This window comes from Haliotis cracherodii, unplaced genomic scaffold (genome assembly GCF_022045235.1).
Source record: "Haliotis cracherodii isolate W230 unplaced genomic scaffold, xgHalCrac1.p SCAF_19, whole genome shotgun sequence".
In the NCBI taxonomy this organism is placed as follows: domain Eukaryota; kingdom Metazoa; phylum Mollusca; class Gastropoda; order Lepetellida; family Haliotidae; genus Haliotis; species Haliotis cracherodii.
In genome coordinates, this window is record NW_027266274.1 from 5,627,462 (window position 1) to 5,641,418 (window position 13,957).

General features: G+C 38.7%; 1 pseudogene; it reads right to left on the minus strand.

Annotated features, from left to right (window-relative positions):
- Positions 1-4,090: 4,090 nt before the first annotated feature.
- Positions 4,091-4,913, minus strand: LOC139466594 (beta-1,3-galactosyltransferase 5-like; annotated as a pseudogene).
- Between the last annotated feature and the right edge of the window lie 9,044 nt (positions 4,914-13,957).

The window sequence follows — 13,957 nt, forward strand, 5'->3', positions numbered from 1 at the left end:
TGGAGTAGGTCGATTTAAAGCCAAACTACCTCCGTCCCCTGCCAACAAAGGATCGAAACTCCTGCTGTGATAATGTGTGTGACAAATAGCTCTTCCTTCGTGACTTACCCCTAAATGTGTCAACTTTATCTAATCGGGGCGCAAGGGTGGCCCAGTCGTTTAACCTGCCGCAATGCGCTGTGCAGAGTTGCGTCCCTTGATCGTTGGTTCGAATCCCGTTTCGCACATATTATGTTTCAAGGTTTGTCAGCACTATCCCCATGCTCGTGGGTTTCACCAAATTGGTAAACGTCTAAGACCTGCATTACTTCGGATGTTCCTCCCACATCAAGCTGACATGTCTTGATTTAACTGGAATCCTGCGGCGTTAAACCCAACTCAGTCGAGAGTATCTGGATATTAGCTTTCTTTTAGTCACTGATCGACACATGTTTGGTTGTATGTACTTGGGAGAGAGCAACATTTTGCATTGACAGTCACATAGTGCCATTGGGATTCTTTGTTGGTGACATTGAAATCAAAACGACCTGCTCACATCAAGCCTTTAAAGGTATTAAAACTTGTGACTTTTAGATGACTGAGGGCCCTGGTACCCCGCTCGTCGGAGGCGATGCTACTGGCTGTGATTTGTTTTTTTGTGGGTTAACGCTGCACAGATATGACGGCAGTCTATATCAAAATCAGTCAGGATAAGATATTGTGGTATATCTGAAAATCATCCTTCTTTTTTGTTTGTTTCTTGTTTAACGCCGCACTCCGCAATATTGCAGCTGTATGGCGGCGGTCTGTAAATAATCGAGTCGAGGCCAGACAATCCAGTGATTGACATGAGCACCAATCCACGCAATTGGGATACGAGACACGCATCAACCAAGTCAGCGAGCCTGACCACCCGCCTCTTTCGACAATCATGAGTTGCTGAAGACCAAATATAACCAGATCTTCATGGGGGCCTTTTTCAATGGGTCACAACAAAGGACTCGTCATCACTTCAATGTGTTCCAGTAAATTCATGTCGAGATCTTTTCAATTCAATTTCATCTTTTCTATAAGATGTATTCAAAGAAACAAGTACACCTTTGGTAAATAACGGTAAATGTTAACTTGACGAGATGGTATGAGGCTGGGATGTATTTGTTCTTTGATAAACATTTTTAGATGCTGATGGTTCTCAGAGATGCCTCGGAGCAAGGGTAACCTCGGATCTTTGTCTATATGTAAACAGAGAGCATAAACTATTGGTCTCTGATAGAATAGAGAGGTGAGGTGAAATCGCGATCAAGATAATTGCACTTATAAGTGTGCATGCACTTAAGTGTATGTTTGTGTTATTCCTGTCTACTTGACAGTAAAATGAGATATTAGGTGTAGTTTAACATGGATACCCAATTCAGGCACAGACTCTGAGCCGACCAGTGGGTTTCACCGACTATGCCGGGCGCTAGTCAGGGTAACAACAAGTTCCCATAAATCAGTGTCAGATTTAGTTAAAACGCTCTTGACATATACATGTTTATGTCATGGTATCACACCTCCAAAAAAGCAAAACATTTTCAAATTATTCTTTTATTCATCCTTAATTATCCAGAGTACCGTATCCCTATTATATTAACAGTTTCTTCTCCATTATATTAACAGTTTCTTCTCTATTATATTAACAGTTTCTTCTCTATTATATTAACAGTTTTCTTCTCTATTATATTAACAGTTTCTTCTCTATCATATTAACAGTTTCTTCTCTATTATATTAACACTTTCTTCTCTATTATATTAACACTTTCTTCTCTATTATATTAACAGTTTCTTCTCTATTATATTAACAGTTTCTATGGTCATGGATATGTGTATAATTCCAGACCAGTTGTACAGGTCGCTGATATATATAATAACTAAAGAAAGGTTAGGGATCATGAAATATTTGTATGTAGCATACACATTTGTAAAACATTAGTCTTTACTCCAAAAATATCAATTATAAAAAAAAGAATTCATGCTCATTAACCTTTTTAGTGTAGTAAATATGCTTCATTGGTTGATACGCATGTATGTTTTCATGCGTACGACTATTTTCCTCGAATTTGTAAAAACGATGTTTAGCTTGAAACTGTTGAGCGCTGGTCTGCACACAAGCGCTACATGTAGTGAGTTAGTGAGTTGGGTTTAATGTTGCTTTTAACAGCATTTCAGTTATATAACGGCGTGTTAGCTAAATGTGGGAGGAAATCCCCAAATGATGGAGGACTCAGACGTTTACCACTTCGTTGAAACCCACGATCAGCGGTATGGTATGCTGACAAACCCAAAAACCTGAGACCTGCATCACTTCGGGTTTTCCTCCAACATTTAACTGAAAGGCCGTGATATAACTGGAATACTCAAAGTTGTAATTGGTGTACTAAAAGAAGTTGAATCTCTAATGTGATCTACCTTCCACCCAACTGTTTTGTCTTTGGCAGCAAGAAAGGAAAACTATCAATCAACTTGTAAATTCATAATATTTGACATAAACTGAGCTATTGATAGTGTCAATACAACGATGTCATGCCAGTAAAGGATTGTTGAGTTCTTGTCAGAAAAATGAAAACTATCAATCAACTTGGAGTTACATTAAGCTGAAATAAACTGAGCTATTGATAGTGTCTATACAGCGATGTCATGCCAGTAACAAATTAAGTCCTTGTCAGAAAAATGAAAACTATCAATCAACTTGGAGTTACATCAAGGTGAAATAAACTGAGCTATTGATAGTGTCAATACAACAATGTCATGCCAGTAACAAATTAAGTCCATGTCAGAAAAATGAAAACTATCAATCAACTTGGAGTTACATTAAGCTGAAATAAACTGAGCTATTGATAGTGTCAATACAGCGATGTCATGCCAGTAACAAATTAAGTCCTTGTCAGAAAAATGAAAACTATCAATCAACTTGTAGTTACATTAAGCTGAAATAAACTGAGCTATTGATAGTGTCAATACAACAATGTCATGCCAGTAACAAATTAAGTCCTTGTCAGAAAAATGAAAACTATCAATCAACTTGTAGTTACATTAAGCTGAAATAAACTGAGCTATTGATAGTGTCAATACAACAATGTCATGCAAGTTAGAGATTGTTGAGTCGTTATCAAGAAAAGGATTAATAGCATTCAATGTTTAAAATTTAAAACAGCCATGGTGACTGAAGTACGTTAGTGTAAATACAACTGTGTTGTCCCAGAAACAGCTTGTCAGCCTACCTGTTTGTTCCGATTCTCAAAATGTGAAGGTTGATCCAGACTCGATTATTTAAAACCCGCCGTCATATAGCTGGAATATTGCTGAGTGCGGCGTTAAACAACAAACAAACAGAATCAGTCGTTCAACAAGCTTTCATAGAGTGCAGATTGAATCAGCTGGCAGCTAGAATTGGATGATTGTCTGTAAGATTTTTATGTTTATTTGAATGTACATCCGTCCAGTATTTGTAACTGACTGTGCTTTTCTATATCAAATGCTGTCTTTTTACGACATTTGGTGCGGTACTGGGGGTGGCACGGAAAACGTGCAGGCTAAGCTAGTCATTTTTATGTTTTTATATCTACTTTAAGGCCAAACTGTGCACAAGTGTACATGTAATAGCTGTTAAATGCTTAGTTGTTTAAACAAAATATAACGTTACTGTTGAAGTCCATGGAAAACGATTTGGTTGTGTGTAACCCCATGCCAAGACAAGTGAAAAAATTAGGGTCGCAACTCTGAACAACGAATTGCGATGCCTTTTACCGTTCACTGGAGCGTGTCCATTAAGCGTGACGATTAAAGTATAACTATGCAACAGAATAATCATGAATAGGTCATATGACAATTCGGTTTAATTCGTAAGTGTTGGCCATCGACCGTTGTTACATTCATATTACAAGGGACGTGATGTATACAGATCGTATTGTTCTGACAATAATGTACTACAAAGTGACATCGCTTGATAGATATAGATAGCTAGACGTTTAATTAATTAATCATTTGTAGACATAACGGTGTTAAATTTTGGTTCGCTCCGATATTCACAATATATGTGTGAGATAATAATAAGTTAATAACATGTGGTCGATCAATGGTCTCGATTTCGTGACTTAGAACAGAGCGACTCGTCATTAAACCGTTTCCATATCTCCTGGCCCAGCGCGGGGTGAACTTTCTGTGCAACGATCTTTGTACCAGTGACATATTCACACACTTTGGGTGGGTCAAATATATTGTACTGTTTTCTTGTCAAGCCACGAAATCTAACCCCGCCGATGGAGTAAGCAACAACCCCGGTAAGATGGGCGTTCTCCAAGTTGTCGTAAGGCAGATGCTGTGCCGTCATCAAAATCCTTTACGCCAGATCTGCGGGCATGAGGTATAAGTTCCCCTTACAGTGCGGGGGAAACTGGGGAGCGGGGTATGAGGCTTCACTCACAGCGTATTTGCCTGTTCGTTGTACTTTGCTGAAAGTGAAAAATGGCCCCATTATTGTGTTGGTCATATTCACTGATGTCAATATGTCCAGAAACACGGGGACATCGGGGAAAGTATCCTCGTCAACTTTGGCAACACATACCACTTCTCTGCAGAACTGATGCACCCAACGTATCCCCATCAACACCTTGTATGTCAGATTGTAGTAACTCTCCTGAACAGACACGTGGACTATGTCTCTCTCCGTATACATCAGATTCGTTTAGCAGTGCCTCGTCATTCTTGCTCATCCCATTCACAAATATGACTCGAACGGGCTTCCGTAACGGTTTACCTGCCCACGTGTTTGTTCTATTAACGCTGCCCCATGTTTCACGCACAGCTTTCCTCAACTGCCAATTTTTCGTCATTGAGAGAACGAGAACAATCAGAAATGGCTGATCGCTGTTACATGGTCCTCTTGTGGCCGACATGAATTCGAAATCAAGGGGCGTAACTCTCTCCAGACGAGGCACAAAAATCTCAAAAGGCTGGTGTGATACTTTACTCTGACAATTGGAACATTGACACGTGAACCTTTAGAGTATTCCCGTCGGGCTTGCGCAATAACGACTCTGTTCACCGTGAGGGTGTCCTCGTAAACCACTCGACTGCTGAACGAATGCTGAATTGATAACGAATCCAGTAATGACGAACGCTACTTTATGCAGCAATTCTCTTCTCACGAGGCGAAAGGGGAAAGGTCCACGTCCCTGTTAAAAACAGAATAGCTTGTATTTACAAAAAGGACCAGATAAATATTTCAACGTCTGTGGAAATGGATTGCAATAGTTTGTGAATAAAGACAAACATCCTCGAATCTCTGTGGATACTTTCACTTTTCAATTTGTACAGAAATGGGCGGGTGTCATTTGTGCTTGTGCTTAACACCCAAGTAGTTGTCACTAATGCAAATAGTCCACGAAACGTTTGGTAGTTGTGTATGTTGAATAGAGGTTATAAAATGAGTAAGTTTAAGAGGTTATAAAATGAGTAAGTTTAAGATGAGTAAATTGATGTCTTTATGAGCACCCAAACACCGCCAGATCCACGTTTAGCCTTTGTATGCATGTTTGTTCTATTATTACCGAACATACATATCCATCCAGACTAATGTCCTCTTGATCCCGTAGAAATCTTTCACAGAGACATTGTATATCATAGTCAAAGTACCCAACTACATTTTCCCTAAAATGTCTATTTTTTACATTCATTAGAGACCATCCACCGACGTTCCACAGACCAAGCCTGACCCCCTAGGAGTTGTGGTATTTTTCTTCCTAGAAATAAATCCACTTCTGTTCACAGTATATACATTTTCCTTCCCAATTTCCTTTAGTAATGTTCTCTGATATTGTTGCTATGCATTCTCCCCTCCAACGTTGAACAATTTTCAATGAAAGTGTTACTATACTTACGGGAGCTCTTCAGAGATGATTTAGCCTTCATAAGTTTTGTTTTCTGGTCCTAAGTGTCAATAGTTGCTAACACTACTCCAGGGTATTTACCATAGGATTTCTTCCTCTCAACATTAGAGATATTCACGTCTGGTAGGTGTAACCCGTCCCTGATTTCATTTTCTTCGATTCGTCTTGCCTAGAAGAACTTTCGTTGCTTTCTTCGTCTCTTGCTCTTTTTCGTTCTAATCTGCCGTCACATGTGGACTGGCTTATGAGTGTAGCAGCCATGACCGTCTCAAAAAATTCACTGTCACTGTCTCTCAACACATCACACATAGTCGAGGTTGCTAAATATAAAATATCTCTTATAAAAGTTTCTTTCTTGACGTAAAATCGAAGACGGAGCACAAAAATAAGATCCGAGGTGATTTAAAACATGTAAAAGGCGATTAAGACTTAGGACCGAACACGTCTAACAGGGATTTTCTTAAGAAAATACAGTAAAAGTACTTAACTTTAACGGACCAGTTTTATTTAAATGCGATATACTGTGACATTATAAAGTGGTATATAGGTAGATATAACACTATTCTATAGATGTAAACACATTTGAAGATACATCTGTCTGTTTAAAGTTGATTTTGACCGCTCGGACCAAGTCGGACCCAACACAAGCAAAACACTTCTGATAGAGACTATGTTGAGAATGTAGAGGGGAAAGGGCTTCACTTTGAGCCCCTTGTTTTCTTTAAGTACAGCGATCTGAGACACTATAAAGTGGTATTTTAGGTAGATATTATACTAGTTTATAGATGTGAATCCATTTGAAAATACATATGTGAGTTTAGAGTTGATTTTGACAGCCCGGGCCAAGTCGCACCGAACACTTGTGTGACTGTTGAGAGTATAGGGAGAAGAGGTCTGCTTTAACCAACGTGTCTGCTTTAAATACGACGATCAGTGACATTATAAAGTGGTATTACTTATATATAGTACTAAATATAAACGCTATGCCGACAGATGGAAATTTGTATCACGATAGCTAGAAGTATTTGATACGTTTCAAATCTTATATTGTTTAACGATTGCTCTTTTACATGTTACCAAGATCAGCGACGCTTACACATAGCTCCACTTTCTGGTTTTCAAGCGATTTACGACGAATTACTTATTTATGGTGCACCTTTTTGTTTGGTGATTGTTCATTAATGTCATGTGTGTATGTTGCATCAATTATATGTAGGTATGATCGCCGATAATGAAGTAATTAGCCAGTAATACTTTGACCCGTCTTGGCCCAGCCCGGCCTGACTTTTAGGCAATGCCAGATTATTGGGCACGATGAAAGTAATGCTAGAATCGGAAGTTCAGGATGTCCGAATCAACTTCAACGAGAGAATTGACAATGCAAACAAAGATATGACTCTTGTGAGAGATGAGCTCTCACGTGATACAGACAACATCAAATATGATGTCACTGAACTAAAACGCTCCTATGCAAGAGTGGCTAAATTAGAAGACACGCGTTTATCTATTGTCATAAGAAATGTGTCTGAATCTAACTCTGAAAACGTGCTGTCAAATGTGAATGGATTTCTCCGAGATGGACTAAGATCAGACTGAGACATATACAGGTTGAAAGTGCAGAGAGGAAGGTATCTCGTCACAGCCGGTATCCTGGAATAATTATTGCAAGGTGTCGGTCACAAGAGGAAAAGAGAAAAATCCTGGAAGAAAAAAAGAAACTGAAAGACAGCAGAAATTATAAGGATGTGTATATCGCCGATGACAAGTCCATACAACGCACGTATTAGCAGACAATCTTAGAATTTCGGACAGAAAGCTGTACAGAGCAGACAGAGATAGGATTCCACTAAAAGATCAACACAGACAGGATGAATACACAAGTAGGACGCCTCACAACCGCGATGACACATGGAGCACAAGGTCTGATGGAGAAGACACTTCTAACAGCGAAAGAGAAACACGTGGTAATGTTTACCAACACAGATCACGTGATAGACACAGTCAACCCTATCATCGGCGAGAAGACCGGGGTCACAGGTCAACAGCATCGCACCTGGAACGAGAGAACAGCCCACAATACAGATACGTGTCAGCAGGTTTTGGAATGTAGGCGGCTGGAGTGTGGACCTTAGCTCTGACAATCATGAGTTGAGATCTCAGTGGGTAGTATCAAGTGATTTAGACTTAATCGGGATTGCGGAAACGCACCAAGTTGGACATAAAACAATTAAAGTTGATAAGTACCAGTGTTATGGACATAACCGTACGGCCCTGTATGTAAACGCAAAACATGTGTCAGGGGGAGTAGGGGTTTTAGTTAAAAGTGAACTGGGTGAACTTTGTACGTGGTATGTCTGGCCACCCTGTAGCTTTCGCACACTCAAGAAGTGTGGACTTGAGTTGGTACGTCCAAGATATTCTTGGATGGGTTCTGTGCCTCCCCTTGGGGCAAGCCCCATTTCCAGTTTGGTTGGTTTGTATACCGGAGGGAGGCTGACTGAGCTGCGGAGTTGAACAATGTTTCTTTTCTTGGCGTTCTGTAACCCAGTAGTTACCATCTTTTGGGGGTTAGCCCTAACTGGGTGATGTACGTTTAGTTCAGGGGAATAAATCCTCCCTATCTGGGCCCACCGCGGAGAGGCGTACATCAACATCATAATCATTATTATAATTTATTATTATTATCATTATCATCATTATTATTATTTTATTGATAATAATAATAATCATCATCATCATCATCATCATCATCATCATCATCATCATAATAATTTACTAAGATCGATTGAAGCCTGCTTTAGTGTACATATAACGTTCAAGTAGGAATTGCAAGTATGCAACACATCAAAACGTTTCCCACACTTCTGACTGAGCAGAAGGTTGGCGTTCGTTCATACCAAAAAAACATTTAAAGATGGTATTTGTTGTGACCAAGCCTGGCGCTCAGCATTAAGAGGATAAAACAAGGACTGACCCGCTTGTAGTCAGTATAACGTGTCTAGATGTGGTGTCCTTGGTATCTCAGTGGACTAGCATTTTAAAACCGGCTTAAGTTCGGACTAGTACAAGCAGCAACACACACACGTGCAATCACGTCAATATGTGAATGAAATTGGACGCTAAACCCAATTTAAACTTACCTCACGTTAATGCGGTCTCTGCTGAAGCTTGCCAAATGTCGCGATAACCATTATAGAGCAATGGGGACGGTGGGATAGCCTAGTCGTTAAAGCCTTCGCTCGTAACGCCGAAGGCCTGGGTTCGATTTCCCACATGTGTACAATGTGTGAAGCCAATTTCTGGTGTTCCCCACCGTGATATTCCTGGAACATTTCTAAAAGTGGCGTAAAACCCAACTCACTCACTCGCTACAGAGTAATGTCCCTTAGCATACACCGAGCATAGTATCCGCACAATCTAGAAGGTTTTCTGTGCTTTTCAGTCACAAGTTCAATGGGACACTGCAATATCTGTCTGTCTGTACTGTTTTTACAGTATTTAATATTGTTGGTGAGACATTCGGCGGTGAACTATACTGCTCCAGACAGGGTTTTGTCTGCTTTGCATAGTATGTCAGTTGTATTAATCTATCAGCATAACGTAGGAGGAAAGATCAAGGTAGATCATGGACAAAACAAGCATCCCATCGATTTCTTAGGAAACTATTGATGAAACGTGTTATGACGGGTTCGTCAGTGGAAGATCCTCGTTGACGTGGGTAGCGATTCCACCACCTCGAAGGAATGGTAGGAAGAGAAATTCTGCCTAAAGGACAAGATTAAGTGAGGATAGCCAAAAGGTAGACCCAGTGCCACAGGAATATGAACATCTTCTCATGGATTTTGGTGATAGTTTGCTGAGTTAGTGTTTGCTGATGTTCCAGATGGTGTCTCGTTTGATTTTGCTTTGTCATGATAAATGTCAAATATGCAAAAACCTATAATAACAATATAGACGGAATGTACAGTAGTCTTGCTTGTTAGAGAAATGTTACGAAGAGTAGGTAAAGTAGATATGAGACAGCCGAAACCATGAATGACAACGACACTGGCGTTACAGTTTAAACCGGACAACAAGTTTAATGAACATCGTGTGTGAATTGAAGCAAGTGTGACTGATTTGAAACATATGTATGTGGGATTACAGGAAGTCTTGTCAAGCACGCTTGTGGAGTGGACAAAGCCGAGTAGATGACGGGAGTTAGTTGATGTTTTGATGTGATTCACGGGCTTATGGTCGAATAGCTGTTGATAGACTAACACAGTATCTGGAGACTTGGTGACAAGCTGCCCGCATTCTTTGAGTTCATTTAGTCCAATATCGGACACGGAATCAGCTCTCTGAGGTAAATTTTCTTTTCCTTGTATTTTGAATTTTAATCCTCTCCGAGTTCAGTAAAGTGCATCGATTTCGCGAGCAGATGTTGATAATCATGTCGCTAAGGTAACGATCTATGCTACCCTTGATCTCTCTTTAAAGTAGACATTTCGAATTCTGAACCTTCTATTTGCATGCCGAAATGATAAATTTGCCAAGAATAATGTTTAGTGCCACCTTTCCTGTGTCATTTACCCTCATGGTGCCTGCATGGCACTCGGTTACAAAAACGTATACATTGTATAAAAAAGGGTCACAACGTTCTTATTTCTTCACACAGTGTTACACAATTACGAAATAATGGATCTTTATATTGTCTTTCGGAAAGTCTACAAGTTGTTGCAAAATTATTTTTTTTAATTCTGATGCCATCGTTGAAAGTGTGAGCTATATTTTGTGTTTTCTTACCTGTATAAATTTGTGAACTAAGTTCATGTCAACTTGTCAAGTTTAGTCTTTTTCATTGTGGTTTCATTTTCACTGGCAGACATCGATGACATCATCGTTCACAAAGGCAAAAATGTCTGAACTTCTGAAGTCCGTTTTTTGGATTCGGGTGGTCGGAAAATTTCCCAAACAGCGAGTCCTCTAACACAGACGCAAACCCGGACTTGGTGGTGATCTTGGCGTACTAGAAACAGTTAGTTTCTGGCAACATCGCAATTTGAATCTTGGAACTTCAATCTGGCTATGTGCAATTTTGACCACAAAGATATTAAATGTGTTGAGAGGTTAAATTATACGAATATCTCTTCATGTCAGTCATATCTCCGTCCGCTTTAACGAGGTCATTTACTTTGACAAGTATTAAATGGCCAGAGCCATGTTTGTTTACAAACGCAGACGTAGTTTTGGTTTTTACTCTGAAACGAAAATCATGTGAATTAAATGAAAAAAAATAATTTTAAATCATGTTGTTGATATGAAACTATGTTTCTTGGCTTGAAAATCTCGAATCAGTGAGATTGTAGCACGTAAAACATGTGAATGAATAGGATGAGAAAAAATAGTCCCGTTGTCAAATGAAAGATATTACACTGCATATTTGAGCCCATATGGGTAATAATCCCATTTAGGTCTAGAATAAGAAAACGAAAAACAAAAAAAGCTTGTTCAGTTGATTTAGATACGTTCCTACTACATTTTCCTTCCCAATGCTTCAACATATTTTGGGGAAATCCTTTTCAAGATCATTGCCTATTTATATCATTAAGTGGGACGAAGTGACTTTTCTTGCACATTATGTAAATTGATCAAGACTTCCACTTTTAATGAATACTGAATACCACAAATGATTAGAAGTGATCTTCCTTTACGACGCCACAAGTGATATAGATAGAATAAGCAAATAAGCCAAGCTATGACGTCACATAGAATGTTTTTGATAAAGAACTCCACTCCATTCGAACTCCACTCCATTCGATATTTTTGACGGTTGTTTAGGGTGCCATTCTTGAAATAATCCTTTTTAAGTGAACGGAAGTCTAAAATAGAATAACTGGAGTTAGTTGTTAACAGCTATACCTCAAGTTAACAGCTATGTCAATTGACCATTCAAAAACGACGAAGCAACCAATTAAAATTTGGAAACAAAATCTCATTAACTGGAGTTTAAAAACATATCCTACTGCGCGTACGTCTCCTGTGGCTTAGATAATAAACCCAAAATGGAGCAAAATCTAAACTTAAAATGTTGAAGTTACTACTCCCAGAGTAAGAGCACCCACAGCGTAACAACACGTCCATGTACAGTACCAAAACCTAATCACAGTGGAAAAGTAGGACTAAAGCACTTTGTCCAGTTCAAATTGTTATTATTGGGCCCAGAACATATTTGATTTAAGAGTTTGATCTCCCGATGCATATGTCCACTTATCTGATTAATATGTTAGTAATCGCCATAATTGTTCGAAATTGATACCACTGGAATTTTCATGAAAGAATTCTCTGCTTTTACATGTTGAAACAAATTAGAGTGATCTTTAATCCACATTTCATTGATTATTGAGGAGATAAACATTCATTGTTTTCCATGCAGAGCTAGGCTATCTGTAGATTTAACCGGGATAAAATTCAATATGGATCCAAACGTGCAATATGATGTTTCAAATAGTTAAATATAGAAATATATGTGAAACCTTCTCCACATTGTCAGTGAATGTTGCAAGCTTTAGTCAGTACATTTCAGGTTTTAACCCCTGGCCTTGAAATAAATGACCCATCGATAGAAAAAAAAGGGTATTTGATAGCATGAGCAGCGACGTGTACAGTTTGTGTGCACACGTACCTCACATATTGTTATCACATATTGAAATCACTCCAGGAAGTTACGAGTGACGATTGACGAGTAGGTGCATAGGGCATACTTGTATGTTCTTGACAAATAATTCTTGACCTGAGAATGTTTATGGGGTAATATATATATGTCAAATTTGTGTTAATGAGGCAGACTAAAAGTAGTTCCAGCATCAAGTATTATTTCAACATTCGTAGAATTAATTTGCTATTTTCTGTACAAACCCCTCTCCAAGCCTAACATACTTTACAGTATTAAAATGTACTTCATGTAACTGCACTTCAGAAGGGGTTCAGATGGGGTAAAAGCAATATATCTTTCTCGCCCGCAAAAGCTGAGGTTTGAATTTGAAGTTTTATAAATAAATTAAATTTGATGATTGATTGTAAAAAAGATATTTTGTATCTATAAATAATAAGTTGTAATTACCTAAAATTACTTGAATTCTTCCCTTATTAACATCACTTCATTAATTGTATGACCAAAGAAATTGGTATAAGTATATGTATCAAGTAATGCTATACACAAGGCCAGTATATTACCTGAGGTAGAAATCAGTATTTTGAATTTTTGGCTTGACTTGGAGACATTTTTGTATGGATTTCCGACTAGCCCCATAAAAGTCCATGCAAATAAAATCCATGTCTCAAAGATTAACCAACCTTCTTAATAAAACCAAAGAAGGACTTTCTTTATATACGCAAACAGTAATTGAAACAAGCGCAATAAATAACATGTGGTTTCTTAAAAAAAACATGTGAAATACTGGACTTCCTCATAGTGTCATATGTGTGAAATGTGAGATCATAACATAAGGCAAGAAGTTGGTATCCTCATCGGCACCAGATGTGCTCCCCTCCTTACTGATCTGTTTCAGTTATCCCTTCATATGAATTTCGCTGTTATTTTGGCTTTTGTGCCGAATGGAATCTGTTTCAGTGGATAATCAAGACTGGAAGTCAGAATTTCTGCTCGCCCTGACGGAATCAAAGCAAGGGAACTTTGCCCAAAAGTTTAACCAAAGGTACAGGTGTAGTAATGATCTGATATCGTTCAATAGTGGTCAAAAACCAATTCCCTTTCACTGTTTTACCAACCTGAGCTAGAACCAAAAGAGACCAGTGACACCTCATCTGTTTCATATTTAGATCTCTCCATAATTATTCAGGGTTACACAAGCCTATCCCCAGGACTGTATGACTATGACAAAAGGGATGACTGAAACTTTTCTCTTATGCCCAGCAATATTCAAGCAATCTTTTACACCATTTTAAGTTCAATGCAATTCCATATGTTTTGTGTTGTCTGAGTTTGCATGTGTTTGAGACACCTGGTATCATCACTATTTGATAGTTATTTATATACACATACTTATGAC